Here is a 14,811-nt window from a genome sequence, read left to right as displayed (position 1 = left end):
TATTGAGTGACATCACAGCACAGTGCTAAGGCTCCTGGGCCTGGACACAGCAGCGGCTGCAATATCTCAACGGAGAATACGTTTATATATATGTGTGTGTGTGCGCGTATATATATATATATATATATATATATATATATATATATATATATTTCTCCGCCGAAATCACTTTTAAACCCATTTCCACCTTTTTTTCCCTTCTCTTCCTCTTACTTTTTTTTCACGTTTTTTTACGTTTTTCTCCTTTTCGCCTCTTTTCTGGGCGTATTATTCTTCTTTTTCTTCTTTTTTTTCGTCTAATGCATACCCCATCAGTGCAGCAATGCTTATTCAATACCGCCAGCAGATGGAGACACTGGGGGATAATTTTCTAAGGATTTATACTGATTTTTCCTGTCTGAATTTGTCGCACAGAAAGTTGCAGGCCAAATATGTGTGACATTTCTGCGACTTTAGCTTCTAGAGCATTTTTACAACATTATACATAGGTGCTGAATACATAAAAAGCGACTGTTCAGCGACAGACAAGTCGCATCGGCTGAAAGTAGGCCAGAATGTCAGTCCATGTTGGAGCAGGTTTAGATACAGTCTAAAGCATAGATCTCAAAGTCTGTGCACAGAATTTAGCAAGGGCCTCGCACCTTCTGATGCATCAGGTAGGTGCACAATAGCATAGCCTAACCCTCTGTACTTTGGTCTATATTGATGCGGGACATAGACAGCCAGCTGATGACCAATCCATTAGTGCAATGGATGGCTGGAAGCATTTGTCTTTGCCTTTGCAATACCACAGAAGCAATGCATGGTCAATGTACAGCAATGACACACCTGTGTGAACAGCCAGGAGACCCCCCCCCCCATGTTATGTTACATAGTTACATAGTTAGTACGGTCGAAAAAAGACATATGTCCATCAAGTTCAACCAGGGAATTAAGGGGTAGGGGTGTGGCGCGATATTGGGGAAGGGATGAGATTTTATATTTCTTCATAAGCATTAATCTTATTTTGTCAATTAGGAACATTCAGCACCCACCCGCTATCAAGGCAGCTGCCTATCATGTCATGCCCTACCTGCACAGGTGTGCTGGCTACTCAAATGATCCAATTAAGGAGGCCATTTAGTCAGCAGCAGCAGAAGTCCTGTGCCTGGACGCTCCAACAGCGGCCAGACACAAGCAGAAGCAGAAGCAGCAGCAGCACCACCTTTTGTTTTTTGGCTGCAGCAGCAGCAAGGCCCACAGGGCTGGCTAGCTGGCTAGCCAGCAAGCAGGTAGCAATGAAAGTAGGAATCTTTCTTTTTAACCCTGTAAGGGGGTGGTGCACTGTACCCGAAGATACTGCCATATCGGGTCAATGCATAGGGCGACGGAAGCAAGCTTCGAAATCGGCCCCCGTTCTCAAAAATCCATTTAATATATGGTCCCCAGATAGGGGACGTATCAGATATTAAACTGATAAGAACAGATACTACACTTGATCTTAGCCAAAAGGCCGAGAAGCGATAACCGTGAAAGGGGCGGGCCCAACAAGGTCCCCTTCATGGGCACTATCACTGCTTGCTGTCAGGGAGGCTGCCAGACAATTTTCCATGCACACTCTGGGCTGGGGGGCAGTCAACCACCAGTACACACAGCAGAACCTAAACCCATACCATTATTGCTAAGCAGCAAGACAGGGGCCCATTGCACTCCCACGGGGCCTTTTTAAATGCAATCCATAACCCGGATTTGCCAGGAACCCTTCTTACTCCTCCTACTTGCATGTGACACTGGGCTTAGGATCTGCATAGGAAACACACACACAAGCACACACCTACCTTTGTTGCCTGCAGATGCCTCCTTGGCTGTCCCCAAACGGTATCAAACCAACACCCACGGGAAGCTGTAAGCATAGAGGACATGCCTGCACCCCATTGGACTTACCTGTGTGGGTTAAACCCGGGTTATTTGACAACCTATGGCGGTGATGGTTCTGCTCAGGCAGAGCAGTGCTGATGCTCCTCATAAAGCTGTCGCTGCTGTGAAGGTTCTAGGTGACATCACAAATCCCTATGGTTACATACACAACAAAGCTGGGTTGTTGTTGTTTACACTCTGCAAGGCCTGTGGAAGTGAGTGACATCATAGCACTGTAGTTCTGAGGGTTCTAGATGGATGCAACAATCTCCTGTTGCTTCTATGAAGGCCATAATAGACGACATCACCAAACAGCTCCATAGTCACATACACAGCAAAGGAGAGATGTTGTTTACACCTAGTGATGTCAGTGGTATTGAGTGACATCACAGCACAGTGCTAAGGCTCCTGGGCCTGGACACAGCAGCGGCTGCAATATCTCAACGGAGAATACGTTTATATATATGTGTGTGTGTGCGCGTATATATATATATATATATATATATATATATATATATATATATATATTTCTCCGCCGAAATCACTTTTAAACCCATTTCCACCTTTTTTTCCCTTCTCTTCCTCTTACTTTTTTTTCACGTTTTTTTACGTTTTTCTCCTTTTCGCCTCTTTTCTGGGCGTATTATTCTTCTTTTTCTTCTTTTTTTTCGTCTAATGCATACCCCATCAGTGCAGCAATGCTTATTCAATACCGCCAGCAGATGGAGACACTGGGGGATAATTTTCTAAGGATTTATACTGATTTTTCCTGTCTGAATTTGTCGCACAGAAAGTTGCAGGCCAAATATGTGTGACATTTCTGCGACTTTAGCTTCTAGAGCATTTTTACAACATTATACATAGGTGCTGAATACATAAAAAGCGACTGTTCAGCGACAGACAAGTCGCATCGGCTGAAAGTAGGCCAGAATGTCAGTCCATGTTGGAGCAGGTTTAGATACAGTCTAAAGCATAGATCTCAAAGTCTGTGCACAGAATTTAGCAAGGGCCTCGCACCTTCTGATGCATCAGGTAGGTGCACAATAGCATAGCCTAACCCTCTGTACTTTGGTCTATATTGATGCGGGACATAGACAGCCAGCTGATGACCAATCCATTAGTGCAATGGATGGCTGGAAGCATTTGTCTTTGCCTTTGCAATACCACAGAAGCAATGCATGGTCAATGTACAGCAATGACACACCTGTGTGAACAGCCAGGAGACCCCCCCCCCCCCCCATGTTATGTTACATAGTTACATAGTTAGTACGGTCGAAAAAAGACATATGTCCATCAAGTTCAACCAGGGAATTAAGGGGTAGGGGTGTGGCGCGATATTGGGGAAGGGATGAGATTTTATATTTCTTCATAAGCATTAATCTTATTTTGTCAATTAGGAACATTCAGCACCCACCCGCTATCAAGGCAGCTGCCTATCATGTCATGCCCTACCTGCACAGGTGTGCTGGCTACTCAAATGATCCAATTAAGGAGGCCATTTAGTCAGCAGCAGCAGAAGTCCTGTGCCTGGACGCTCCAACAGCGGCCAGACACAAGCAGAAGCAGAAGCAGCAGCAGCACCACCTTTTGTTTTTTGGCTGCAGCAGCAGCAGCAGCAAGGCCCACAGGGCTGGCTAGCTGGCTAGCCAGCAAGCAGGTAGCAATGAAAGTAGGAATCTTTCTTTTTAACCCTGTAAGGGGGTGGTGCACTGTACCCGAAGATACTGCCATATCGGGTCAATGCATAGGGCGACGGAAGCAAGCTTCGAAATCGGCCCCCGTTCTCAAAAATCCATTTAATATATGGTCCCCAGATAGGGGACGTATCAGATATTAAACTGATAAGAACAGATACTACACTTGATCTTAGCCAAAAGGCCGAGAAGCGATAACCGTGAAAGGGGCGGGCCCAACAAGGTCCCCTTCATGGGCACTATCACTGCTTGCTGTCAGGGAGGCTGCCAGACAATTTTCCATGCACACTCTGGGCTGGGGGGCAGTCAACCACCAGTACACACAGCAGAACCTAAACCCATACCATTATTGCTAAGCAGCAAGACAGGGGCCCATTGCACTCCCACGGGGCCTTTTTAAATGCAATCCATAACCCGGATTTGCCAGGAACCCTTCTTACTCCTCCTACTTGCATGTGACACTGGGCTTAGGATCTGCATAGGAAACACACACACAAGCACACACCTACCTTTGTTGCCTGCAGATGCCTCCTTGGCTGTCCCCAAACGGTATCAAACCAACACCCACGGGAAGCTGTAAGCATAGAGGACATGCCTGCACCCCATTGGACTTACCTGTGTGGGTTAAACCCGGGTTATTTGACAACCTATGGCGGTGATGGTTCTGCTCAGGCAGAGCAGTGCTGATGCTCCTCATAAAGCTGTCGCTGCTGTGAAGGTTCTAGGTGACATCACAAATCCCTATGGTTACATACACAACAAAGCTGGGTTGTTGTTGTTTACACTCTGCAAGGCCTGTGGAAGTGAGTGACATCATAGCACTGTAGTTCTGAGGGTTCTAGATGGATGCAACAATCTCCTGTTGCTTCTATGAAGGCCATAATAGACGACATCACCAAACAGCTCCATAGTCACATACACAGCAAAGGAGAGATGTTGTTTACACCTAGTGATGTCAGTGGTATTGAGTGACATCACAGCACAGTGCTAAGGCTCCTGGGCCTGGACACAGCAGCGGCTGCAATATCTCAACGGAGAATACGTTTATATATATGTGTGTGTGTGCGCGTATATATATATATATATATATATATATATATATATATTTCACTTTTAAACCCATTTCCACCTTTTTTTCCCTTCTCTTCCTCTTACTTTTTTTTCACGTTTTTTTACGTTTTTCTCCTTTTCGCCTCTTTTCTGGGCGTATTATTCTTCTTTTTCTTCTTTTTTTTCGTCTAATGCATACCCCATCAGTGCAGCAATGCTTATTCAATACCGCCAGCAGATGGAGACACTGGGGGATAATTTTCTAAGGATTTATACTGATTTTTCCTGTCTGAATTTGTCGCACAGAAAGTTGCAGGCCAAATATGTGTGACATTTCTGCGACTTTAGCTTCTAGAGCATTTTTACAACATTATACATAGGTGCTGAATACATAAAAAGCGACTGTTCAGCGACAGACAAGTCGCATCGGCTGAAAGTAGGCCAGAATGTCAGTCCATGTTGGAGCAGGTTTAGATACAGTCTAAAGCATAGATCTCAAAGTCTGTGCACAGAATTTAGCAAGGGCCTCGCACCTTCTGATGCATCAGGTAGGTGCACAATAGCATAGCCTAACCCTCTGTACTTTGGTCTATATTGATGCGGGACATAGACAGCCAGCTGATGACCAATCCATTAGTGCAATGGATGGCTGGAAGCATTTGTCTTTGCCTTTGCAATACCACAGAAGCAATGCATGGTCAATGTACAGCAATGACACACCTGTGTGAACAGCCAGGAGACCCCCCCCCCCATGTTATGTTACATAGTTACATAGTTAGTACGGTCGAAAAAAGACATATGTCCATCAAGTTCAACCAGGGAATTAAGGGGTAGGGGTGTGGCGCGATATTGGGGAAGGGATGAGATTTTATATTTCTTCATAAGCATTAATCTTATTTTGTCAATTAGGAACATTCAGCACCCACCCGCTATCAAGGCAGCTGCCTATCATGTCATGCCCTACCTGCACAGGTGTGCTGGCTACTCAAATGATCCAATTAAGGAGGCCATTTAGTCAGCAGCAGCAGAAGTCCTGTGCCTGGACGCTCCAACAGCGGCCAGACACAAGCAGAAGCAGAAGCAGCAGCAGCACCACCTTTTGTTTTTTGGCTGCAGCAGCAGCAGCAGCAAGGCCCACAGGGCTGGCTAGCTGGCTAGCCAGCAAGCAGGTAGCAATGAAAGTAGGAATCTTTCTTTTTAACCCTGTAAGGGGGTGGTGCACTGTACCCGAAGATACTGCCATATCGGGTCAATGCATAGGGCGACGGAAGCAAGCTTCGAAATCGGCCCCCGTTCTCAAAAATCCATTTAATATATGGTCCCCAGATAGGGGACGTATCAGATATTAAACTGATAAGAACAGATACTACACTTGATCTTAGCCAAAAGGCCGAGAAGCGATAACCGTGAAAGGGGCGGGCCCAACAAGGTCCCCTTCATGGGCACTATCACTGCTTGCTGTCAGGGAGGCTGCCAGACAATTTTCCATGCACACTCTGGGCTGGGGGGCAGTCAACCACCAGTACACACAGCAGAACCTAAACCCATACCATTATTGCTAAGCAGCAAGACAGGGGCCCATTGCACTCCCACGGGGCCTTTTTAAATGCAATCCATAACCCGGATTTGCCAGGAACCCTTCTTACTCCTCCTACTTGCATGTGACACTGGGCTTAGGATCTGCATAGGAAACACACACACAAGCACACACCTACCTTTGTTGCCTGCAGATGCCTCCTTGGCTGTCCCCAAACGGTATCAAACCAACACCCACGGGAAGCTGTAAGCATAGAGGACATGCCTGCACCCCATTGGACTTACCTGTGTGGGTTAAACCCGGGTTATTTGACAACCTATGGCGGTGATGGTTCTGCTCAGGCAGAGCAGTGCTGATGCTCCTCATAAAGCTGTCGCTGCTGTGAAGGTTCTAGGTGACATCACAAATCCCTATGGTTACATACACAACAAAGCTGGGTTGTTGTTGTTTACACTCTGCAAGGCCTGTGGAAGTGAGTGACATCATAGCACTGTAGTTCTGAGGGTTCTAGATGGATGCAACAATCTCCTGTTGCTTCTATGAAGGCCATAATAGACGACATCACCAAACAGCTCCATAGTCACATACACAGCAAAGGAGAGATGTTGTTTACACCTAGTGATGTCAGTGGTATTGAGTGACATCACAGCACAGTGCTAAGGCTCCTGGGCCTGGACACAGCAGCGGCTGCAATATCTCAACGGAGAATACGTTTATATATATGTGTGTGTGTGCGCGTATATATATATATATATATATATATATATATATATATATATATTTCTCCGCCGAAATCACTTTTAAACCCATTTCCACCTTTTTTTCCCTTCTCTTCCTCTTACTTTTTTTTCACGTTTTTTTACGTTTTTCTCCTTTTCGCCTCTTTTCTGGGCGTATTATTCTTCTTTTTCTTCTTTTTTTTCGTCTAATGCATACCCCATCAGTGCAGCAATGCTTATTCAATACCGCCAGCAGATGGAGACACTGGGGGATAATTTTCTAAGGATTTATACTGATTTTTCCTGTCTGAATTTGTCGCACAGAAAGTTGCAGGCCAAATATGTGTGACATTTCTGCGACTTTAGCTTCTAGAGCATTTTTACAACATTATACATAGGTGCTGAATACATAAAAAGCGACTGTTCAGCGACAGACAAGTCGCATCGGCTGAAAGTAGGCCAGAATGTCAGTCCATGTTGGAGCAGGTTTAGATACAGTCTAAAGCATAGATCTCAAAGTCTGTGCACAGAATTTAGCAAGGGCCTCGCACCTTCTGATGCATCAGGTAGGTGCACAATAGCATAGCCTAACCCTCTGTACTTTGGTCTATATTGATGCGGGACATAGACAGCCAGCTGATGACCAATCCATTAGTGCAATGGATGGCTGGAAGCATTTGTCTTTGCCTTTGCAATACCACAGAAGCAATGCATGGTCAATGTACAGCAATGACACACCTGTGTGAACAGCCAGGAGACCCCCCCCCCCCATGTTATGTTACATAGTTACATAGTTAGTACGGTCGAAAAAAGACATATGTCCATCAAGTTCAACCAGGGAATTAAGGGGTAGGGGTGTGGCGCAATATTGGGGAAGGGATGAGATTTTATATTTCTTCATAAGCATTAATCTTATTTTGTCAATTAGGAACATTCAGCACCCACCCGCTATCAAGGCAGCTGCCTATCATGTCATGCCCTACCTGCACAGGTGTGCTGGCTACTCAAATGATCCAATTAAGGAGGCCATTTAGTCAGCAGCAGCAGAAGTCCTGTGCCTGGACGCTCCAACAGCGGCCAGACACAAGCAGAAGCAGAAGCAGCAGCAGCACCACCTTTTGTTTTTTGGCTGCAGCAGCAGCAGCAGCAAGGCCCACAGGGCTGGCTAGCTGGCTAGCCAGCAAGCAGGTAGCAATGAAAGTAGGAATCTTTCTTTTTAACCCTGTAAGGGGGTGGTGCACTGTACCCGAAGATACTGCCATATCGGGTCAATGCATAGGGCGACGGAAGCAAGCTTCGAAATCGGCCCCCGTTCTCAAAAATCCATTTAATATATGGTCCCCAGATAGGGGACGTATCAGATATTAAACTGATAAGAACAGATACTACACTTGATCTTAGCCAAAAGGCCGAGAAGCGATAACCGTGAAAGGGGCGGGCCCAACAAGGTCCCCTTCATGGGCACTATCACTGCTTGCTGTCAGGGAGGCTGCCAGACAATTTTCCATGCACACTCTGGGCTGGGGGGCAGTCAACCACCAGTACACACAGCAGAACCTAAACCCATACCATTATTGCTAAGCAGCAAGACAGGGGCCCATTGCACTCCCACGGGGCCTTTTTAAATGCAATCCATAACCCGGATTTGCCAGGAACCCTTCTTACTCCTCCTACTTGCATGTGACACTGGGCTTAGGATCTGCATAGGAAACACACACACAAGCACACACCTACCTTTGTTGCCTGCAGATGCCTCCTTGGCTGTCCCCAAACGGTATCAAACCAACACCCACGGGAAGCTGTAAGCATAGAGGACATGCCTGCACCCCATTGGACTTACCTGTGTGGGTTAAACCCGGGTTATTTGACAACCTATGGCGGTGATGGTTCTGCTCAGGCAGAGCAGTGCTGATGCTCCTCATAAAGCTGTCGCTGCTGTGAAGGTTCTAGGTGACATCACAAATCCCTATGGTTACATACACAACAAAGCTGGGTTGTTGTTGTTTACACTCTGCAAGGCCTGTGGAAGTGAGTGACATCATAGCACTGTAGTTCTGAGGGTTCTAGATGGATGCAACAATCTCCTGTTGCTTCTATGAAGGCCATAATAGACGACATCACCAAACAGCTCCATAGTCACATACACAGCAAAGGAGAGATGTTGTTTACACCTAGTGATGTCAGTGGTATTGAGTGACATCACAGCACAGTGCTAAGGCTCCTGGGCCTGGACACAGCAGCGGCTGCAATATCTCAACGGAGAATACGTTTATATATATGTGTGTATGTGCGCGTATATATATATATATATATATATATATATATATATATATATATTTCTCCGCCGAAATCACTTTTAAACCCATTTCCACCTTTTTTTCCCTTCTCTTCCTCTTACTTTTTTTTCACGTTTTTTTACGTTTTTCTCCTTTTCGCCTCTTTTCTGGGCGTATTATTCTTCTTTTTCTTCTTTTTTTTCGTCTAATGCATACCCCATCAGTGCAGCAATGCTTATTCAATACCGCCAGCAGATGGAGACACTGGGGGATAATTTTCTAAGGATTTATACTGATTTTTCCTGTCTGAATTTGTCGCACAGAAAGTTGCAGGCCAAATATGTGTGACATTTCTGCGACTTTAGCTTCTAGAGCATTTTTACAACATTATACATAGGTGCTGAATACATAAAAAGCGACTGTTCAGCGACAGACAAGTCGCATCGGCTGAAAGTAGGCCAGAATGTCAGTCCATGTTGGAGCAGGTTTAGATACAGTCTAAAGCATAGATCTCAAAGTCTGTGCACAGAATTTAGCAAGGGCCTCGCACCTTCTGATGCATCAGGTAGGTGCACAATAGCATAGCCTAACCCTCTGTACTTTGGTCTATATTGATGCGGGACATAGACAGCCAGCTGATGACCAATCCATTAGTGCAATGGATGGCTGGAAGCATTTGTCTTTGCCTTTGCAATACCACAGAAGCAATGCATGGTCAATGTACAGCAATGACACACCTGTGTGAACAGCCAGGAGACCCCCCCCCCATGTTATGTTACATAGTTACATAGTTAGTACGGTCGAAAAAAGACATATGTCCATCAAGTTCAACCAGGGAATTAAGGGGTAGGGGTGTGGCGCGATATTGGGGAAGGGATGAGATTTTATATTTCTTCATAAGCATTAATCTTATTTTGTCAATTAGGAACATTCAGCACCCACCCGCTATCAAGGCAGCTGCCTATCATGTCATGCCCTACCTGCACAGGTGTGCTGGCTACTCAAATGATCCAATTAAGGAGGCCATTTAGTCAGCAGCAGCAGAAGTCCTGTGCCTGGACGCTCCAACAGCGGCCAGACACAAGCAGAAGCAGAAGCAGCAGCAGCACCACCTTTTGTTTTTTGGCTGCAGCAGCAGCAGCAGCAAGGCCCACAGGGCTGGCTAGCTGGCTAGCCAGCAAGCAGGTAGCAATGAAAGTAGGAATCTTTCTTTTTAACCCTGTAAGGGGGTGGTGCACTGTACCCGAAGATACTGCCATATCGGGTCAATGCATAGGGCGACGGAAGCAAGCTTCGAAATCGGCCCCCGTTCTCAAAAATCCATTTAATATATGGTCCCCAGATAGGGGACGTATCAGATATTAAACTGATAAGAACAGATACTACACTTGATCTTAGCCAAAAGGCCGAGAAGCGATAACCGTGAAAGGGGCAGGCCCAACAAGGTCCCCTTCATGGGCACTATCACTGCTTGCTGTCAGGGAGGCTGCCAGACAATTTTCCATGCACACTCTGGGCTGGGGGGCAGTCAACCACCAGTACACACAGCAGAACCTAAACCCATACCATTATTGCTAAGCAGCAAGACAGGGGCCCATTGCACTCCCACGGGGCCTTTTTAAATGCAATCCATAACCCGGATTTGCCAGGAACCCTTCTTACTCCTCCTACTTGCATGTGACACTGGGCTTAGGATCTGCATAGGAAACACACACACAAGCACACACCTACCTTTGTTGCCTGCAGATGCCTCCTTGGCTGTCCCCAAACGGTATCAAACCAACACCCACGGGAAGCTGTAAGCATAGAGGACATGCCTGCACCCCATTGGACTTACCTGTGTGGGTTAAACCCGGGTTATTTGACAACCTATGGCGGTGATGGTTCTGCTCAGGCAGAGCAGTGCTGATGCTCCTCATAAAGCTGTCGCTGCTGTGAAGGTTCTAGGTGACATCACAAATCCCTATGGTTACATACACAACAAAGCTGGGTTGTTGTTGTTTACACTCTGCAAGGCCTGTGGAAGTGAGTGACATCATAGCACTGTAGTTCTGAGGGTTCTAGATGGATGCAACAATCTCCTGTTGCTTCTATGAAGGCCATAATAGACGACATCACCAAACAGCTCCATAGTCACATACACAGCAAAGGAGAGATGTTGTTTACACCTAGTGATGTCAGTGGTATTGAGTGACATCACAGCACAGTGCTAAGGCTCCTGGGCCTGGACACAGCAGCGGCTGCAATATCTCAACGGAGAATATGTTTATATATATGTGTGTGTGTGCGCGTATATATATATATATATATATATATATATATATATATATATTTCTCCGCCGAAATCACTTTTAAACCCATTTCCACCTTTTTTTCCCTTCTCTTCCTCTTACTTTTTTTTCACGTTTTTTTACGTTTTTCTCCTTTTCGCCTCTTTTCTGGGCGTATTATTCTTCTTTTTCTTCTTTTTTTTCGTCTAATGCATACCCCATCAGTGCAGCAATGCTTATTCAATACCGCCAGCAGATGGAGACACTGGGGGATAATTTTCTAAGGATTTATACTGATTTTTCCTGTCTGAATTTGTCGCACAGAAAGTTGCAGGCCAAATATGTGTGACATTTCTGCGACTTTAGCTTCTAGAGCATTTTTACAACATTATACATAGGTGCTGAATACATAAAAAGCGACTGTTCAGCGACAGACAAGTCGCATCGGCTGAAAGTAGGCCAGAATGTCAGTCCATGTTGGAGCAGGTTTAGATACAGTCTAAAGCATAGATCTCAAAGTCTGTGCACAGAATTTAGCAAGGGCCTCGCACCTTCTGATGCATCAGGTAGGTGCACAATAGCATAGCCTAACCCTCTGTACTTTGGTCTATATTGATGCGGGACATAGACAGCCAGCTGATGACCAATCCATTAGTGCAATGGATGGCTGGAAGCATTTGTCTTTGCCTTTGCAATACCACAGAAGCAATGCATGGTCAATGTACAGCAATGACACACCTGTGTGAACAGCCAGGAGACCCCCCCCCCCCCCCCCATGTTATGTTACATAGTTACATAGTTAGTACGGTCGAAAAAAGACATATGTCCATCAAGTTCAACCAGGGAATTAAGGGGTAGGGGTGTGGCGCGATATTGGGGAAGGGATGAGATTTTATATTTCTTCATAAGCATTAATCTTATTTTGTCAATTAGGAACATTCAGCACCCACCCGCTATCAAGGCAGCTGCCTATCATGTCATGCCCTACCTGCACAGGTGTGCTGGCTACTCAAATGATCCAATTAAGGAGGCCATTTAGTCAGCAGCAGCAGAAGTCCTGTGCCTGGACGCTCCAACAGCGGCCAGACACAAGCAGAAGCAGAAGCAGCAGCAGCACCACCTTTTGTTTTTTGGCTGCAGCAGCAGCAAGGCCCACAGGGCTGGCTAGCTGGCTAGCCAGCAAGCAGGTAGCAATGAAAGTAGGAATCTTTCTTTTTAACCCTGTAAGGGGGTGGTGCACTGTACCCGAAGATACTGCCATATCGGGTCAATGCATAGGGCGACGGAAGCAAGCTTCGAAATCGGCCCCCGTTCTCAAAAATCCATTTAATATATGGTCCCCAGATAGGGGACGTATCAGATATTAAACTGATAAGAACAGATACTACACTTGATCTTAGCCAAAAGGCCGAGAAGCGATAACCGTGAAAGGGGCGGGCCCAACAAGGTCCCCTTCATGGGCACTATCACTGCTTGCTGTCAGGGAGGCTGCCAGACAATTTTCCATGCACACTCTGGGCTGGGGGGCAGTCAACCACCAGTACACACAGCAGAACCTAAACCCATACCATTATTGCTAAGCAGCAAGACAGGGGCCCATTGCACTCCCACGGGGCCTTTTTAAATGCAATCCATAACCCGGATTTGCCAGGAACCCTTCTTACTCCTCCTACTTGCATGTGACACTGGGCTTAGGATCTGCATAGGAAACACACACACAAGCACACACCTACCTTTGTTGCCTGCAGATGCCTCCTTGGCTGTCCCCAAACGGTATCAAACCAACACCCACGGGAAGCTGTAAGCATAGAGGACATGCCTGCACCCCATTGGACTTACCTGTGTGGGTTAAACCCGGGTTATTTGACAACCTATGGCGGTGATGGTTCTGCTCAGGCAGAGCAGTGCTGATGCTCCTCATAAAGCTGTCGCTGCTGTGAAGGTTCTAGGTGACATCACACATCCCTATGGTTACATACACAACAAAGCTGGGTTGTTGTTGTTTACACTCTGCAAGGCCTGTGGAAGTGAGTGACATCATAGCACTGTAGTTCTGAGGGTTCTAGATGGATGCAACAATCTCCTGTTGCTTCTATGAAGGCCATAATAGACGACATCACCAAACAGCTCCATAGTCACATACACAGCAAAGGAGAGATGTTGTTTACACCTAGTGATGTCAGTGGTATTGAGTGACATCACAGCACAGTGCTAAGGCTCCTGGGCCTGGACACAGCAGCGGCTGCAATATCTCAACGGAGAATACGTTTATATATATGTGTGTGTGTGCGCGTATATATATATATATATATATATATATATATATATATATATATATTTCTCCGCCGAAATCACTTTTAAACCCATTTCCACCTTTTTTTCCCTTCTCTTCCTCTTACTTTTTTTTCACGTTTTTTTACGTTTTTCTCCTTTTCGCCTCTTTTCTGGGCGTATTATTCTTCTTTTTCTTCTTTTTTTTCGTCTAATGCATACCCCATCAGTGCAGCAATGCTTATTCAATACCGCCAGCAGATGGAGACACTGGGGGATAATTTTCTAAGGATTTATACTGATTTTTCCTGTCTGAATTTGTCGCACAGAAAGTTGCAGGCCAAATATGTGTGACATTTCTGCGACTTTAGCTTCTAGAGCATTTTTACAACATTATACATAGGTGCTGAATACATAAAAAGCGACTGTTCAGCGACAGACAAGTCGCATCGGCTGAAAGTAGGCCAGAATGTCAGTCCATGTTGGAGCAGGTTTAGATACAGTCTAAAGCATAGATCTCAAAGTCTGTGCACAGAATTTAGCAAGGGCCTCGCACCTTCTGATGCATCAGGTAGGTGCACAATAGCATAGCCTAACCCTCTGTACTTTGGTCTATATTGATGCGGGACATAGACAGCCAGCTGATGACCAATCCATTAGTGCAATGGATGGCTGGAAGCATTTGTCTTTGCCTTTGCAATACCACAGAAGCAATGCATGGTCAATGTACAGCAATGACACACCTGTGTGAACAGCCAGGAGACCCCCCCCCCCCATGTTATGTTACATAGTTACATAGTTAGTACGGTCGAAAAAAGACATATGTCCATCAAGTTCAACCAGGGAATTAAGGGGTAGGGGTGTGGCGCGATATTGGGGAAGGGATGAGATTTTATATTTCTTCATAAGCATTAATCTTATTTTGTCAATTAGGAACATTCAGCACCCACCCGCTATCAAGGCAGCTGCCTATCATGTCATGCCCTACCTGCACAGGTGTGCTGGCTACTCAAATGATCCAATTAAGGAGGCCATTTAGTCAGCAGCAGCAGAAGTCCTGTGCCTGGACGCTCCAACAGCGGCCAGACACAAGCAGAA

General features: G+C 45.8%; 6 non-coding genes across 6 annotated transcripts; all 6 read right to left on the bottom strand.

Moving 5' to 3' along the window:
* Positions 1–1,313: 1,313 nt before the first annotated feature.
* Positions 1,314–1,504, bottom strand: LOC130300569 (U2 spliceosomal RNA). Its single transcript, XR_008851409.1, has one exon. It is a non-coding gene; the product is annotated as a U2 spliceosomal RNA (small nuclear RNA).
* A 2,091-nt stretch (positions 1,505–3,595) lies between these two features.
* LOC130300568 (U2 spliceosomal RNA) lies at positions 3,596–3,786 on the bottom strand. The gene has a single exon (XR_008851408.1). It is a non-coding gene; the product is annotated as a U2 spliceosomal RNA (small nuclear RNA).
* A 2,065-nt stretch (positions 3,787–5,851) lies between these two features.
* On the bottom strand, positions 5,852–6,042 carry LOC130300567 (U2 spliceosomal RNA). The gene has a single exon (XR_008851407.1). It is a non-coding gene; the product is annotated as a U2 spliceosomal RNA (small nuclear RNA).
* Positions 6,043–8,126: 2,084 nt separating this feature from the next.
* Positions 8,127–8,317, bottom strand: LOC130300566 (U2 spliceosomal RNA). The gene has a single exon (XR_008851406.1). It is a non-coding gene; the product is annotated as a U2 spliceosomal RNA (small nuclear RNA).
* A 2,082-nt stretch (positions 8,318–10,399) lies between these two features.
* Positions 10,400–10,590, bottom strand: LOC130300565 (U2 spliceosomal RNA). The gene has a single exon (XR_008851405.1). It is a non-coding gene; the product is annotated as a U2 spliceosomal RNA (small nuclear RNA).
* A 2,081-nt stretch (positions 10,591–12,671) lies between these two features.
* Positions 12,672–12,862, bottom strand: LOC130300563 (U2 spliceosomal RNA). The gene has a single exon (XR_008851403.1). It is a non-coding gene; the product is annotated as a U2 spliceosomal RNA (small nuclear RNA).
* Positions 12,863–14,811: the final 1,949 nt, after the last annotated feature.

The sequence above is a fragment of the Hyla sarda genome, unplaced genomic scaffold (genome assembly GCF_029499605.1).
Source record: "Hyla sarda isolate aHylSar1 unplaced genomic scaffold, aHylSar1.hap1 scaffold_1088, whole genome shotgun sequence".
In the NCBI taxonomy this organism is placed as follows: Eukaryota; Metazoa; Chordata; class Amphibia; order Anura; family Hylidae; genus Hyla; species Hyla sarda.
Note: the sequence above shows the minus strand (reverse complement) of the source record. Positions and strands in the feature narration are given on the sequence as shown.